The 17329-nt window shown below is 41.1% G+C and overlaps 1 protein-coding gene across 1 annotated transcript in view; it reads right to left on the reverse strand.

The window, feature by feature from the left end:
- Window positions 1–17329, reverse strand: part of rab12 (RAB12, member RAS oncogene family) — a 203909-nt gene that overhangs the window by 60625 nt on the left and 125955 nt on the right. The window lies entirely within an intron of this gene.

The raw sequence follows: 17329 nt of genomic DNA on the forward strand, positions 1-17329 counted from the left end.
TTCAAAACGGGTGTAAATAACAACGTTTTATAACAAACGTATCTGACACTTACTTTCAACAATGAATGAAGGTGCTGGTTAACACCAAATACTAACGAGGGGGGAAACGTGTGGAAAACTTGTCAGACACGTCTGAAAACAGAGGTATTTGTTTAGAGTTGCCTAGCAGCAGAAGTGATCTTGCTTATAATTTGTTAGACAAAACGATCTATAAAAACTTTTCAGAACAATTAATGTTTATCACAATTGTATGACTTAATTTATACACGTCATTTAACTATAGTTCAACTATAAAATATAAGCTGATATCTGATAACTTCAATTACATTTTGTGTAGGCTATTGAGATTTGCTTCCCAGCATGCATTGTAATTCAGTTGCTTAGTTTATTGGCTGTATTATTAGTTTGAAACAACGTGGTTGGGACATTTTAGCTTAGGCTAGCCTACTCAGTTGATGTAGTTATCTACGGATAAGACCACTGATGTAATTGTTTATTAGGAAAAAAATACACCGTAGACATGAAAGTATTATACCTAAACCGGTTTATCCAGCTGACAGTTATTAATATTATCCGAACGTGGTCGTTGAACTTCAAGACGTATGGAACGGTGAGTTAGCACAACGTAATAATTCAAATCTAATAGGGAGGGAAAGTAATCTCATCGCCATCTAGCGGTTGCGTTCCTAGAGGCTCGCGGGAGGGGATGGGATTTTCTTTTAGAAAAAATATATCTCGGTCCATGATGGGAACTTAGTTAAATGCCCTCAATATGCTATGCATTTAGGTCAGCTCTATTGCTTCTAGTGGTCATACTTTATTTTTTAGGATCACTTTAATTGTTTTGAGTTTGTTTGTAACATGGTGATAACGAACTACAGTACTAGCTACAGTAGCATTTGACGTCACCAGTTTGGGCGCTTCATCTCCAACCGATCAAAACAGCAATTTGCTGAACTGGTTTTACATATTTTTGTAATAACAGAGAGCGATGTAAACCGCGTGGTAATTACCTTTATGTTGGGACAACTTGTGTTGTGCTCCTACTCACACAAGAGCTGACAGTAAGTGTGATTGTCTACTAACTAACCAACTAGCTAACAGGCTAATAAATAAACCATGCTAGGCGAGTAACGTCGTGGAAGGGTGTCACTTGTAGTTGTAGTCCATTTATGAAATGAAACGAGCAATTACGTTTTTTTTAATTAAGGCGAAATAGGGTCTGATATTTTCACAGTTAGTAGATTATTACAGTATGAAGACTGAAAAATATTTTTGGTGGGTAAGATCGCTGGTATAGCTGCGTAGTATTTTTTTGAAAAGTCGGTCTATGGGACTTAACATTGGAGCTGCTCTTCGATAGGAACGCAACCGCTTGGGGCGCTGGTTTTCACTTTCCCTCCCTATGTCGAATCTGCTATCCTGTAGACGTGCGGTTGGTTGTTTCTCTCCCAGGGTTACCAAGGTAACAACATAGTGAAATAGACAGTCAACAGCAAAGATTCTAGAGTGGACAGATGGCATTGCGGTGTCGAAAGCTAACAGATATGCACGTTTATTGAATGTTTTTTTCACAACCATTGTGTTTAACACCCTTTTTCAACGTGCCCAAAACGTACATGGACACTTAATATGAACTATTCTGGAACGTGTTAAAAGCGTAATCGGGAACCTACACATTTACTGTTACGAGACCATGCCAATGATCTGATGGTACAACATAACATAACAAAGGCCAGGGAGAGTGAACGGTTTAAGGTTGTTTATTTAACAAAAATGTCAGAAATAATATAGCTACGGGTGCGTTGTTGAAGAAATAATAATTAAGCGAACGTTAATAACTAAAGAATAAGGTGGTGCATCGAAGCTAAAGTGTGTAACCAAAACCGAAAAACAAACCCTGCGACTACCTTACTCAAAGAAAACCAGTCTGCTGACTCCCGACTTAACACAAAAGACAATCCGGACTGTGAGTCTTCTCGCAACTTCTGCGCTCTCTAATCCTGTAACTAAAAACGTGCAAAAACCCGTCACCAATCACCACCTGTATAATAATAAGAAATAAAGATTTACGTGCTTTGAAAACAGACTGTTTGTAAGTGAATGCTAACTAACGCAAGTTCCAACTGAACAAAGGGAAAACATGGCGTGAAATGACGACGCAGCGGCAGGCTGCCAGCACTTCTGCGATACGCAACGAGATGGAGAGAGAGAGACCTCCTCCTGGGACGTCTCCGGCTTAAATAGGCCCTGCCCCGCCCCGCAATCGGCCCACACGCGGAACGGCCTAGAGAGGGGGAGAGGGGGACAGAGAGACAGAACAAGCAACGCGCAAGAGCGCAAACAGGCAACACACAATATTATGCAGCGTCTGCGCAACATTTACCAAAAATGAACGTAATTCTGAACGTGTCTGAAACCAACTGAGCACCGGAAAAAAACGTGTACAACACGTCTGTTTGCTGCTTGGGCTAGTATGCCACTGTGTTCCACCCGGACTCCTTAAGGGGCGGACTTCTACAGCTGCCGATTGTTTACTGATTGATAATCACGAGCTACAGGTGTTTGCAAATCAAGAGTAGCTTTGCGATTGGAGAATGGGGCAATTGGGGAATGTTTTTAATGTGTTTGACTCGAAGTCTCAGGGAGAGAGGGCACGGGCACGGGTCACTGGAAGCACTGAAGCCGTCGACACTGGGCCGCACCGAAGAATACGCACACTGGAGTACAACAAAGGCAGCGAGGAGAGCCGGGGGAGAAGATGGCACAGGAGATTCACACAGGAGATTCATACAGGAGATTCACACAGGAGATTCACACAGGATAATCACACAGGATAATCCGACGGGCACGTTACCCGAGGTCCGGTTCCGTACGAGGAGCCGATGTGGGAAGCTAAGTAACTCCTTTCCTCACTGTATGCGTGATTGTGTACCTGGATTTAAGCTATCGCGGTCCCCTTGGAAGCGATAGCCTGTCCCCCCCCCCCCCCCCCCCTATTGATGCTTGCCCGAGCCAGTTAATTGTCTACTGTTTGTCTGCTCTCTCTCCATCTGTTGTCCTCTTCTGGATTTAAGCTATCGCGGTCCCCTTGGAAGCGATAGCCTGTCCCCGCTCTCTCTCACCTTGATCCACGACGGCCGGTGCCACACCGAGAGCCCTCGTGAGCCAGCCCCAGTGCCTCGACCACGCCATCCCTCCGCCCTAGCCTGCCCAAAGAGAAACCATCCCCATGTGCCGATAGCCCGAGCGTCGCAACCTGGGAGACCGAAGCCAGCCTGCCTTACTTAGATGTGACCAGTGTGCAGTGACACCGAGCGACCCCCCCCCTTTCACGGTGCAGAGTGTGGGCAGTGTGTGGTGGCACCCCCCTCACGGTCGCAGTGAGCGACCCTTCCAAACCCGCAGGCTGTGCTCCCTCCGGCGAGACGACGGCCGAAGCAACGTCGGCGGTGCATAGAGTCCGGGGTGGTGCTGTGCTGAGTTATAAAAATAAAGCTGATGTATTTTATCAATGCTGCCTCTCATTGGGTTTTATTGGCGGGTGTGGTTGCTCCTCGGGGTAGATGCTAATTGGGCCAAACAGTGCCCCCTACCGGTCACACAGGCACGTTGCAATTGAACCCAAAGCGCGATTTGCACAGACGCGTAGTAGTTGCACAAGAATGTGCGGAAACATTGTGTCACTGGTTAGACCCCCAGTTTATTGCACAGGGGGGCCCAATAGGGGCAGTGTCAATGAGGAAGGTTATATCGACGGATGCCTGCCTTCGAGGCTGGGGGGCGACCCACAAAGGGCGCACAGTGAATAGGATATGGCTCAGGAACCTGTACAGGGTCCATATAAATTAGCTAGAGTTGATTGCAGTGTTTCTAGCCCTAGAGCATTTTCTCCCAGCCCTCAAGGGACATCATGTGTTAGTCAGATCAGACAACACAACGACAGTGGCGTACATTAACACTTGGAGGTCCGGGGCCTTTTCAGGCACTTTGAGGCAGTCAGCTATACCTTGACATTTTTCATCTAACTAAAAACATCTATGCAAAAGTGGCACATATGGTTATATTCTAGAGGTACTCCACAATAATCCTATGAGGGTAAACTGGATGTAATGAAATTGCTTTTTATTTTTAATTCAGTGTAAACAAAACTATTTAAAAAAAAAAAAAATACAAAGTTACAATGTTTTATATGTTTCAGGTTACACAGATTTAGTAAGGATCTTATAATGGTTTCACTGTCAAAAATCTATCAGGTTTTTATATGACAGTGAAACCATTATAACATCCTTGCTAAATCTGATTTGTATCAACACTCACAACTCTAAATTTCTCATAGGGTGGGATCAACACTTCTGGCTTATGTGAGTAATTCCCCAGAGCAGCACCATGACAGGTCCAGATTTGAAAGCAGGACTTCTTCTTGGCAAACCGCTGGGCAACATGAGGGCTGTAAGACGTGGATGTGAAGATCGGATCGGATCGGATCTCCTTTTTGACAACAAGAAGAATCGTCAAGGTCCTCAGGGACTCCGCAGTAGGTGGTCACGCACTGCTCTGCGCTATTTTCTTTTTGGTGCTTAAGTGCATCGGTTAGCAGGAAGTGGAGAGCCTTGTAGTTGAACTTGGTTTTGTAAATATCCCGGCCAGTGCGCACAGCTACATTAAACTTGTCGTTGATCTTAGGCTCCCCGCTGACATACACACGGATGGCAATCGCATGACCATTTTCTGTTTTTTTGTGCCACTGCTCTGCACTTTTCCATGCTTTTTTGAAATCAGGATTTGCATTCATGTCACTGTCAAGATAATCTGGGATCCTCTTGGACATTTCCTTTGTGCAGGTGGTGTAGGCGTCATCAACAGAGTTGGGTGCCATATCTAAGGGCAGTACTTTGGGCAAACGCACCCTGTAACCCTTCAGAAAAGTATGTAAAAATGTGTTATGTAGTTTTTTTTATATCAATACAGCCATAACAATTTATGTAAAAAAAAATTACTTTACTTTATGTTTACTTTAGGTCAATTACCAATGATATAGACATTATTTATGGTTAATGGTATGGTTACGGTACCGTGTGCGTATTGGAAATGATTTGTAATGTTCTTCACAGAAAATGACCTCAGGCCAATGAGTTAAAATAAATAATTGACATTGAAAATGGGTTACACAGGCCCAAACACCTTACAAGGTGATTCCTGATATAAACTGAATATGCTGAAAATATACAGTAGACCTACAGTACCATTGTTGTAGTCACCATGACTAGCATCAGAACATGGGCCCTCATGGTAATGTATAGCTGATTTAGTCCCTCTGTCAAGAGAGACAGACAAAAAATAGCAACACCGATACTACTAAAAAACTACTATTACTACTACTACTACTACTACTACTACTACTACTACTTTCTTCCAGTTAAAGGAACAGTTTAAGTTAATTTAGTTCATATTAAACTATGTTATTCCCTTAATTAAGACGAGTTGATACATACCTCTCACGTTTCAATGCGTGCACTCACTGGCTCTGGTGCGCGGCGCAACTTTGATAGCATTTAGCTAGCCCAATGCATTCATTAGGATCCAAACAGAGATGAAGTTAGAAGCGACCAAACACCTCCATGTTTTCCCTATTAAAATACAGTAACACGAGTAGTCACACGACCAAGTATGGTGAGACAAAATAAAACGTGGTGCATTTGTAAGCAGGCAAAAGGGATAACTATATTGTCGGGCGGAATAACATTGGGAGCACTTAGACTCTGCGCTGTAATATCCTCACGCCAAAGTGAACCTGAAAGTGCAAGAGTGAGGATGTTACTGCGCCACACAATATAGTTATCCCTCTTACCTGCTTACAAATGCACCACTTGCGCTTGTCAATATCCCCCTGGGTTTTGGATTTGCATCTCTGGTTTGCTTTGTGAACACAAACCTGTGTTGCCTTGTAGATCTTTCCATAGTTAACCCCCTAACAAGGCCTAATTGGTCTAATATTTTGAGGGCCACCCAAAACAATGGGTGCAGAAGGTATCAGCACAATCTTTAAGTGCAGGCCCCTTGCCAGACACACGGGCCCATAGCCTAGACCGCAACATATAACATATGGTTGTTGCACGGGTGAATATAATATACCAGTATGGGTTTCTCAATGTCATTTAGTGGTGTTGTAGACCGATACAACTCTCATCCAATACAATATAGCTATTTACAGAATCATAGATGTTCTGTAGGCTATCCATCCATCTATCCATCCAAATATTTAGGTCTATCTATCTCATGCATCAGTTAGGAGCCATAGCCAGTGAAAAATACATTATAAGAATTGTAATGTGTCACAGTTGTTTTGATATTGACAATTCAAGAATTTTAATTTTCTTGATTTGATTGGGGATAATAATGCTTGTTTTCTAGTAAAAAAAAAAAAAAAAAAAAAACGAAACAAGTGGAAGAGCAGTAGCCTAGTTAATTATTTTGGGGCGCTACATAGCCTGCAGTGGTTCTCAAACTTTTTCTTTCATTCCCCACTTTGATCAAGGGGGCTTTCTCGAGTCTCACCTGTCCATCATCACTATAAGAAAGTAGTAGCCTAGGTTATTATTGACATAATGTCACTTGCTAAATATACCTCAGTAACAAATAACAGTTAGGCTACAGATAGGCCTAAATATCAGTTCAGAAATAGAGAAAATACAAATCTAAGTCAATGACCAATATAGTCAGTTTTTGTCATCCATGCTTCAAAAAAAGCTGATTTCCAAAATTACAGAAAAAGGGCCAACTATAGGCTACCATTGTGTTAAAGGCTAAATGAAGCACAACCTCGTTCAAAAACTTAGTCAGGTCAGGCCCTGACGCGAGCGCTTCCCTATGAATGAAACAGTCCGTCCGTTGCGCATCGGGCGCTATCCTCCTCTATCACGGTCTGCAGGCCATGTCTTGTACCTGCTATCGTCTGTGCGCCATCCGAGTCCCTCACAGTTTTCCCATTTGATGTCATATTCTGCCTGGTAGACTAGGGTAATTGTTGAGAATGTTGAATAGCTCATCAGCAGTGGCCCTACTTTTGACAGAATAGAATATCTTCGCTCGCTGTCAAGTTAACAAAGCGGACATAAACCACCTTTGTTACTGTCAGTGGCCTACTGCCTGAAGTTGGAGAACAAGTAGAAATGTAGGCCTATTGCAATTTAAAAACTGGAATAGGCTACTCGGGAATGGCTTATTATACAAATTAATTGCATTAATGTAGCCTAATAATAATAGGCTGCCATCATAAAGATCGCGCTCTGTCAAGTGTCATTCATATCAGTGTGAACTTCGCGGGCAATCCGACAGAATGGTGCGCATTTTGCACTTCGCCCGCCGCAAATCATTTCTCTGCGCTGAGAACGTTGTAGACAGATATTAGACCTATACCTGCTATTGATCTAAAAAGCCTACATGCCTTAAGTTCGTCTTCTGTCTATGCTCTGCTGTGGTCTAGTCACCAACTGATTATGAACGGGTTGAATAAAAGGAAGAATGGATTTTGGCGTTACATTTCTTGTGTCTGCGTGAGAGCATGAGATTGATGCTGAAATTGTGAGTGTTACGGCGGGAGCATGAGAGTTGGCAACACTGATTTAACCCAACTGATGTGAAGAACCACAGACCTGTCTCCCTTCTTCCTTTCTTGTCAAAGGTTTTGGAGAAAGTGGTCTTCAAGCAAGTATGTGACTTGCTTATCAGACCTATGCAGTCTGGTTTCAAGAGTGGTAATTCTACTGAAACTGCTCTTCGGTTTGTGACTGAAGCATTGAGATTATAATAAGTCCTCTACTCAGTCATCAGTATTAATTCTAGAATTACCAGAACAACAGTATCTGCAGCCTTTGATACTGTTAACTATGACATGCTCCTTTTTACACTTTCTGAACTGGGGAAATTTTGGGAAAGCTCTTGATTGGTTTATATCTTACATTAAAAGGTGTTATTGCAGTGTGAAAGAGGCTCCATAGGCCTCCATTCATTCTGCACTTGCCCGCTAGCGCCCTCGTGGAACCAGAGAAGGAACTGCAACCAGTTCAGACACCAGATGTTTCCTGAGAGTGGAAGTTCTCCCTTATTAGACATTCTCTGATACAACCTAAGTAGGCTAGCCCCTTGAATGCTTATTAGCTAATATAACCGACTGTCCTATTTTACCTGACGGGCTATCCCAGCCTAAGCATTTGTTAGCAAAGACTATACTGTATTCTCCCACAACAATTTGCTGTTAGCTATTATTGTGTTAAATATTCCAAATGTAAAGCAGTTTGTGTATGAAAGGTGCTATACAAATAAAACTTATTACTGTTTCATCTGAACATGTCATCAGAGTGAGGTTACAGGACGTCTTCATGTAATTTGAAAGCCCAAAGCTTGAGAAATATTTCACCACATACCATCTTGGTTCTATAGGGTTAGAAATGTGGATGTGGCGATGGAGAGCAGTCCATCGCCGTTTCCTACAGAATTTGACTGAATTTTAACAATTCTGTACGGAAAATTGTACGTGCAAATATTCCCCAATCTAGGTGTGCAAAGCTATAATAGAGACATATCTAAACAGATTGATGGCTGTAATGAAAGCAAAAGGAAGCTACAAAGTATTACAGTTTTTCTCAAATGCTAAAACACAAAAGCCAATCCTCTAAACCAAATGACCAGTTGTCTAAACACATTTACTAAATCTAGCCACAATTTTTCAATACCATAAACACATTTCACATGAAGACACAATTCACAAAACACAATCCTCCGTTCTCATAAATCTAAGTACATTTTTCCTTGCTAAAACACATGTTGCAAAACATATTCTCAAATGAAAGCTCATGTGATGCAAAATGCCTGCCACACTTGTTGCTAATGCGCACAGTGACTGTGGTGTGTGTGTGTGTGTGTGTGTGTGTGTGTGTGTGGTGTGAATGAAGAAAATGAAAGAATTTCACACCCTGATCATGTTTTCAAGAGTACTGTTGTGTGCAATAGATTCTGTTTTTTTGCACTGTTGTGTTACAGTAGTGTACTTGCAGAATTGTCTGTGCTCTTCATATGAAACTCACAACTCTAAATGAAGAGCTCTTTTCCAAAACGCTATAAATCCATTTTTGAAAACATTACTGTACTGTAACAAAACATGTTAAAGTATTTAAAGTTTGATTAAATGTTTTACTTATGTGTAAGTATGTAGTCGTTCGTTTTCGAGAGGTAGAGTTTCAAATGTTCGTTGTCTGGGGAGAACCGGTAGCCTAGAAATCTAGACGCACCCTAGCGGCCAAAAATATTTTTGCCTGGCGGGATGGTCTAGGGTCGCACCGTTGAGGACAAGCCTGCGCCAGGATCGAGTTCAGCCGAGCCAATAAGAACGCTCTATCTGTGTACGGAGCCCTTGAGCCCTCACCTTCGGCTTCCGATAAGACGCCAGGGGGCTGGACTATGCGTCCTCGTTCGACGAGTTGGGTTTAAGACCGTATCGCACAACCAGGGCTGCCAAGTCATTTCTCACGCAAAATATTTCCCCATTCAGTGCACTATATATGTTTTTTCATGATGATAAACTTTGGTCATTGCCTTGCCGTAGTTCGAGCTCTGATTGACTGACAGCAATAACCAATCCATCAGTCCTTTGTGCCTAAATCTCACCAACCATAGAAGGCATCACGCAATATAAACAAATCAGAAGCAACGTAAGGCGGGTCTTGCCGGCTCTAACTTGTCTTTCAAACACAACAGCGCCGACTCCGACAATTAGATTTTAAACGTTCTACCTGCTAGTTTTTGTTCACTGTTGATTTGCTGTTTCTCCTTGATTTTCCAAGTTAACGTTAAGGCTGCTAAGTCTATCATTGTCCTATACCTGTTGCAGAGCTGTGTAACATTTATTTGCCTCTTTCTTGATAAGTTCACACTTTGAGTGTGACAGTAAAAAAAAATGTTGCCAAAAACAAAAGATGGATGAGGCTAACGAAGCGCGCTCGTTTGAATCGGCTTTGGAAGAGTTAGACTTGGGCTTTTCTCTGAAGTTTGAGCAGAAAGAAGCACTTAAGTCATTCGTTTTAAAGAAGGATGTATTTGCCGTTTTGCCGACCGGCTACGATTGGTCACAAATGCTGGCCTATTACGTGCAGAGGCAGTTTGAAAGACAACTGTTCATCCCACCCACAGGCTTCAACTCTGTGAATGGTCTGACCCCAGACTATACATTTCTGTGTAGTTTGGCTTGCCAGGCTAGAGAACCGGCACAATCGTAACACTTTTTTACTGTCTCAGTTCAAACTAGCTTTACACAAAGACGATCAGTGTTGGGCAAGTTACTTCAAAAACGTAATACATTATGTATTACTTATTACTGTCATTTCAAAGTAATGCGTTACACTACAATATTACTGTCTCTTAATTGTAAAGCATTACACTACTACTGCATTACTTTTGAGTTACTTTCATATAAACTTTAATTACATATACAGTATATATACATGTAAGTAGCTTATTGCTCGATCCAGCTCATTCATAGGCCGAATTTTTTTAAACCGACAAAGGGTTTAAGTTTGATAAATTGCACTAGAGATACGGTAACTTTAGGCCTAGCCTACTCATTAAAATCAGTGCCCACTATATTATAACCTAAAGCCAAAGACCTGACAAGATATACTTTTTTGCATTTCTATTCCACTTGAACCTCAGGAAGTAAGGAGACTTGTGGCCAGTGTTGGGAGTAACGAGTTACAAAAGTAATGTAATTACTGTAATGTATTGCTTTTTGCTGTAACGCGGTAATGCAAGGCATTCCAAAAACGAAATGGGTAATATTTTACTCGGTACAAAGGTCAGTAACGCAAGTTACTTTGCAATTAAGTGGTGTTTTGTTTTTATACAATCGCCAGACGAGATCAGTAGAGGAGAAACAATCCGCGCAAATATAGGCCTAGAATGTTTTTTTCTTACTTGTAAAAGATGGCTGAAGCTGAAGCAGGCTCGACGTCGGACAGGACATGTTCAAGATGGATATACTTTCATTACTTTCAGTTTGTTAGAGACAAAGATATGAGGGTGGGACATAGTAAGTGCACTTTATGTGCGAAACCAATAGATCTACCTCACACAATAGCACAAGTAATTTCACAAAAAGTTTAGACCACGCTAACATTACGTGAGTAAAAAGAAAGCAAACTGAGGACGAGTGGAGACTTAAAGCAGCTACATTATCTCGTTCCGCGATGCCACTTGAACCTCAAGAAGTAAAGAGACTTGTGGAAGAGTAGCCTATGATTGAATATACTGTATGCATCCGCTGTCAGCAGTGGAGTCTCCAGCTTTTAGCAAGACCCCCGTCCAGACTAGCAATGACAAGGTAAGGTGTTGTTGCCTCAACAGGTTGTCACTGCTGTAAATAACAACATCATGTCAATTTGTAATCCAGACAAAAACGTCTGTTAAACACAATAAACATTAGCAATAAATAGTAGCTGCCACAAGTCTCCTTACTTCCTGAGGTTCAAGTGGAATAGAAATGCAAAAAAAGTGTATCTTGTCAGGTCTTTGCTTTAGGTTATAATACAGTGGGCACTGATTTTAATGAGTAGGCTAGGTCTAAAGTTACCGTATCTCTAGTGCAATTTATCAGACTTAAGAGTCATTGCATGAGAAAACCAGGCAGAGGTGGGAAGATGGGGGTCGGCCAAATCGGCTCATACTTTGTACATGTGATAAATATGTGGAACTATGAACAGCCATATACTTAAAACCCTCCAGCTGTTTTTTGTTATGGAGTTCTGGGACCCCTCTCAGAGACCCTCAAAAATCCAACAATTCATGGCTGAAAATGACTGAAATTGCCATTTCTACCCTGATTATCCTGATAAAGATATGAACATAAGCTTTATATTTCCATAGAGCCTAGGTAGCATAGTTTTAAAGACCAAAAGGTGCACCGAGGGGTTATCTACACCACTGAAAGCAGAATTTTCCTCCCTCTAAATTTCGGTCATTTTTAAGAAGCATTATCTCGTATTCGCAGTGGCTTTGGTGGATGGTTTTACTGTTGCTGGAGAAAGGAACATCTACCGATTCAAAAACAATTGTCGTCTAATTGGGCCACACATAATGTGTGCCGTGCCAGGAGGGTCTTTAGCAGGATTTGTCGTGTTTTGGCCTATGATAAACCATATTCAGATCGCCATCACATGGCCATACCATGGCATTACATCACAAACAGATGTAATGCCAGATGTTTGCGATGTAATGGCATGGTATGGCCACTCGGTGGCGATCTGAATAGTCTAGTTTCAAATGTATGACAACCCAGAACAACAATGCATGCAGAGGTCTGCACTCTTTGAGTGCTTTTCTAGTTAATTAAAGCTTTCTTTAACAATTTGTCATACAGTGACACAAAAATTGACCATAAATTACCCTATAGTGAGATATTATTGCCTGGTTTATTATACTCCAAAACCCGAAAACCCCCCGTAAAGACCCTCCTGGCACGGCGCACATTATGTGTGGCCCAATTAGACGACAATTGTTTTTGAATCAGAAGATGTTCCTCTGTCCAGCAACAGTAAAACCATCCACCAAAGCCACTGCGAATGTGAGATAATGCCTCCTAAAAATGACCAATTTTAGAGGGATGAAAATTCTGCTTTCAGTGGTGCAGATAACCCCCTAGTGCACCTTTTGGTCTTTAAAACTATTCTACCTAAGCTCTATGGAAATATAAAGCTCATGTTCATATCTTTATCAGGATAATCAGGGTAGAAATGGCAATTTCAGTCATTTTCAGCAATGAATTGTTGGAGTTTTGAGGTTCTCTGAGAGGGGCCCCAGAACTCCACAACATAAAAGAGTTCGAGGGTTTTAAGTATATGGCTGTTCATAGTTCCACATACTTATCACATATACAAAGTATGAGCCGATTTGGCCGACCCCCATCTTCCTACCTCCTGTTGGTTTTGCCTGGTTTTCTCGTGCAATGACTCTTAAACCCTTTGTCGGTTTCAAAAAATTCTACCTATGATTGAGCTGGATCAAGCATAATAAGCTACATAAAATAATAATTAGGGCTGGGACTCGATTAAAAAAATTAATCTAATTAATTAGAGGCTTTGTAATTAATTAATCGAAATTAATCACATTTTAATTGTATATAAATATATGACCTGAGAACAGTGAGAAGTATTTTTTTTTTCACATGGATTTTTAGTATAGCCTACTATTGGATAATGACTGAATACATAGGCCTAAGCTTAAGCAACAAAAATATTGTTTATTAATAAGTCCAACAGACCAGTGCAATTTTTGCCATAAAGTCTAGCAATACCATATTTAGAAATAGTACATTTTCAGAAATTCATGTAGCCTATAGATAGGTAGACCTTCTGTAAACTATAATACTGTGATATCCTGTTAATTGTGTTACCTTGAGTTGAGTTCATGAAATTGTTGTGTCCCTTTAAGGGGAACTGGGGGGCGGAGTTTACGTGTGTGCGTGTGTGCGTATGCGGTTCTGAGTGTGAAGTTTCTTTTAGGTCTATGAAAGTTGGACATGGAATTAGGTGCGGTGGATTACTGTTATAAGCGTGAGTTGTGGCTGTAACAGCAACTCGGTTGCTATTTGTTTAATAAATAAAGCTCAGAGGTTTCCCTCAAGTGTCTGGAGTATCACAATACTTTGTCCACGCTAGCAGCTAGCTGCTTTATGTTTTGCACTGAGGTGATACCTGCGGTGATACGTCCTTGTTGCATAGGTTGCACACAACCATGCTCTTATCTACGCTTCCATCCGTTCGTTTTTTGTAACAACATTTCCCATCCACGGGGCCAACCATCAGCTTCTTTGTTCATGTTCACTGTGCCACTGTGGTTTGTTTTGTCTGAACCGAACCAAAGATAATTAAGGGCGGAGCAAGATACTTCATGAGAAGCCACTTCCTGGAACCCGAATCGCAAGAGGGGGGGTCAAAATCCCCCTTTATGCAGAGCAGAGGCAGCAACTGTTCCATTGAAGTCTATGGACATAGATCAGAATTTCAACTATATGCTAAAATCTCCATTCTCTAGAGTTAGGAATGTGAATTTTGGGCACGGTTTCATGACCCTCAACCCCTTCTGACCACTTCAGGTACCTTTTTAGCATTTTTGAGCATTCCCGTCTGGAGAAAATCGACTTTATATCAGGTGTGCCCCTCTTGTTTATTCTGCTTATTGGCTGGTTGCTACGTACGCTCTACCTTGACAACACATTAGCCAGCCAGCTGAACCAAATCCTGATTTGTGCTAACGACGATCAGATGGCGCTGGGGTAACTTAATGAGAGCAGCGACATATTTCCATTATTCCATTGATGTTTTTATTCAATTCCTTGAAATGTATGCTTTGTGTGTGTTACTTATATTAGAACTAATAAATGTAGAGGGCTTGAAAGAGCAGCAAGATTATTTTGGAACATCATCAAGCATTGATAATCGAGTGCTTGATTTTGTACACCTGTGGAAAGAGACTTGATGAAACCCATGAATACGTCTGACACGCAATGACGCGCCTCTTTATGCAGAGGAAGTGATCCCCGTTTTGCGCCCATAGACATGAACTACGACGACGTATCTTGCTACGCCTTAAGGATCTTTGACCGAACTCATGCGCGTTACTTGGTGCTCCAGTATAATCGGTCCGTCTGAAACTCATCCAGTGAGAAACGTTCCGCGGTGCAAAAATAAATAGGCATACGATTAAAATGCGTCATTTTTTTTAACGCATTAATGTTTGTGTAATTAATTAATCGTAATTAACGCGCTAAAGTCCCGGCCCTAATAATAATACTAATAATAATAATGTATATTAAAGTTTATATGAAAGTAATTCAAAAGTAATGCAGTAGTAGTGTAATGCTTTACAATTCAGAGACAGTAATATTGTAGTGTAACACATTACTTTGAAATGACAGTAACAAGTAATACATACTGTAATGTATTTTTTTTTAAGTAACTTGCCCAACACTGCTTGTGGCAGATAATATTTATTGCAATGTTTATTGTGTTTAACTGACTTTTTTGTCTGGATCACAGATTGACATGATGTTGCTGTTCTAATAGTTATTTACAGCAGTGACAACCTGTTGAGGCAACAACACCTTACCTTGTCATTGCTAGGACGGGAGTCTTGCTAAAAGCAGCGGATGCATACTCTTCCATACGTCTCCTTACTTCATGAGGTTCATGTGGCATCGCGGAACGGGATAATTTAGCTGCTTTGTATAGTCTCCTCTCGTCCTCAGTTTGCTTTCTTTTTACTCATGTAATGTTAGCGTGGTATCGCTCTAAACATTTCGTGAAATTACTTGTGCTATTGCGTGAGGTAGATCTTTTGGTTTTGCACATAAAGTGCACTTACTATGTCCCATCCTCATATCTTTGTCTCTAACAAACTGAAAGTAATGAAAGTATGTCCATCTTGAACATGTCCTGTCCGACGTCTAGCCTGCTTCAGCTTCAGTCATCTTTAACAAGTAAGAAAAAAACGTTGCCCATATTTGCGCGGGTGGTTTTTCCTCTACTGATCTCGCGTGGCGATAGTAGCCTATAAAAACAAAACACCACTTAATTGCAATGTAACTTGCGTTACTGACCTTTGTACCGAGTAAAATATGACCCATTTCGTTTTTGGAATGCCTTACATTACTGCGTTACAGCAAAAAGCAATACATTACAGTAATTACATTACTTTTGTAATTCGTTACTCCCAACACTGAAGACGATAGACTTGAGAGCTGTGAAACTTGACCAGCACAGAGTCATACATCTATACTCCATGAAAGTTGAAACAGAATTGAAAAAATATTTTATAGTTTGTTTATAATTTAACTGAACAGTGTCATGTACCTTTGTTACAACCTAGACGCAGCCATACAAAGTGCGGTACAGTTGTAAGCATCATGGTTGTAACAGTGCTAAAATCGTGTTAAAATCGTGAATCCTATAACATATTTTAACACAAAACACTGCTGGCTTAAACAAAGAACATCTGTTTTCATATATAATCAACAAAAACAGTCAAAATGTATGACTGTTAAAGCTAATTTACTGTATGAGTGATTAGCCACTGCAGACCGTACACTGTGAAAAATAGAACTTGCCTTTTGTCCTGCGAACTAAGGTTTGTAAGTAGGCTAAATATAACTAAAAAAATCAGGAAGAAATAAGCAAATTACATGGTGATACAGCGACGCTAAAACAAATCCACTTTCGTATGACAGCATACTCTGGCTTTGAGCGCAACATACCTCGCTAACCCACTAATTGAGATTCGTAGTATACCCCACAGGCAGTGTTGGGAAAGTTCACTTTCTACATGAACTAGTTCAGTTCATCGTTCACACATTTTAAAATGAACTAGTTCAGTTCATAGTTCATAATTCCAAATTATGAACGACGTTCACAGCTCCAAAAAAATGAACTAGTTCAGTTCATTTTTTCAATATGTTGCGACCTATACTCTTTCAAAATTGCTGCCAGCCAGCAAATATTTCATTAGTTTAACATGAAATAGCTATTTTAGACAGGTATTACGCACATTCTGCTATAATGCTTGCCGCATTTCTGACGGTAGCGGAAATTCAGACATGAAGCATGTGAAATGTATACGGTCTCCGTTTGTTCACATCTAAAGTAGAATTTCCATCAATTGGGCTTTGGTTCGCTGGGCAGAAATGCGGCCGCGCTCAGAAGAGTGTAGGAGGAGGATATCTTGCATTAGCTGCAGCGTGAGAGATGGAACTGACATAGGGCGCTTTATAAAGCTACACGTAATACTTCACTTGATCATCAAGTGTGATTTTTTCCGCGATTGCATGCATAGGCCTATAGCAGCTGTGGCGGCAACATTACGAAAACATAGGTCGACATCAGGAAAAATGCTGGTAGTACACGGAAATATCGTATACTGGCATAGACAAAGAAGCGCACGCAATGTTTAACGGTGTGTTTTTTGTCTGAACATACGAAATTAAAAAAGAGTGAACGTGACGTTCACAGACACCAGAATGAACGCGTTCACAGTGTCGTTCATCAGGCAGAAATACAGTTCGTTCAGTTCACGTTCACCAAAATTATGAACGAGTTCATGAACTTTCGTTCAATGAACGCGTTCAGGCACAACACTGCCCACAGGTCAGGAATGTAGTCAGGTCACAGTCTGCACAACTGATGAGGTGACACATGTCTCACATTGAGCAATGCTATTCATAAAGGCAGTGGAACTAGAGCTCTTCCTGTGAGACTGATTAGTCAGCTACATTGGAACTGCACCTGCC

Source organism: Sardina pilchardus, chromosome 2 (assembly GCF_963854185.1).
Source record: "Sardina pilchardus chromosome 2, fSarPil1.1, whole genome shotgun sequence".
Taxonomy (NCBI): domain Eukaryota; kingdom Metazoa; phylum Chordata; class Actinopteri; order Clupeiformes; family Clupeidae; genus Sardina; species Sardina pilchardus.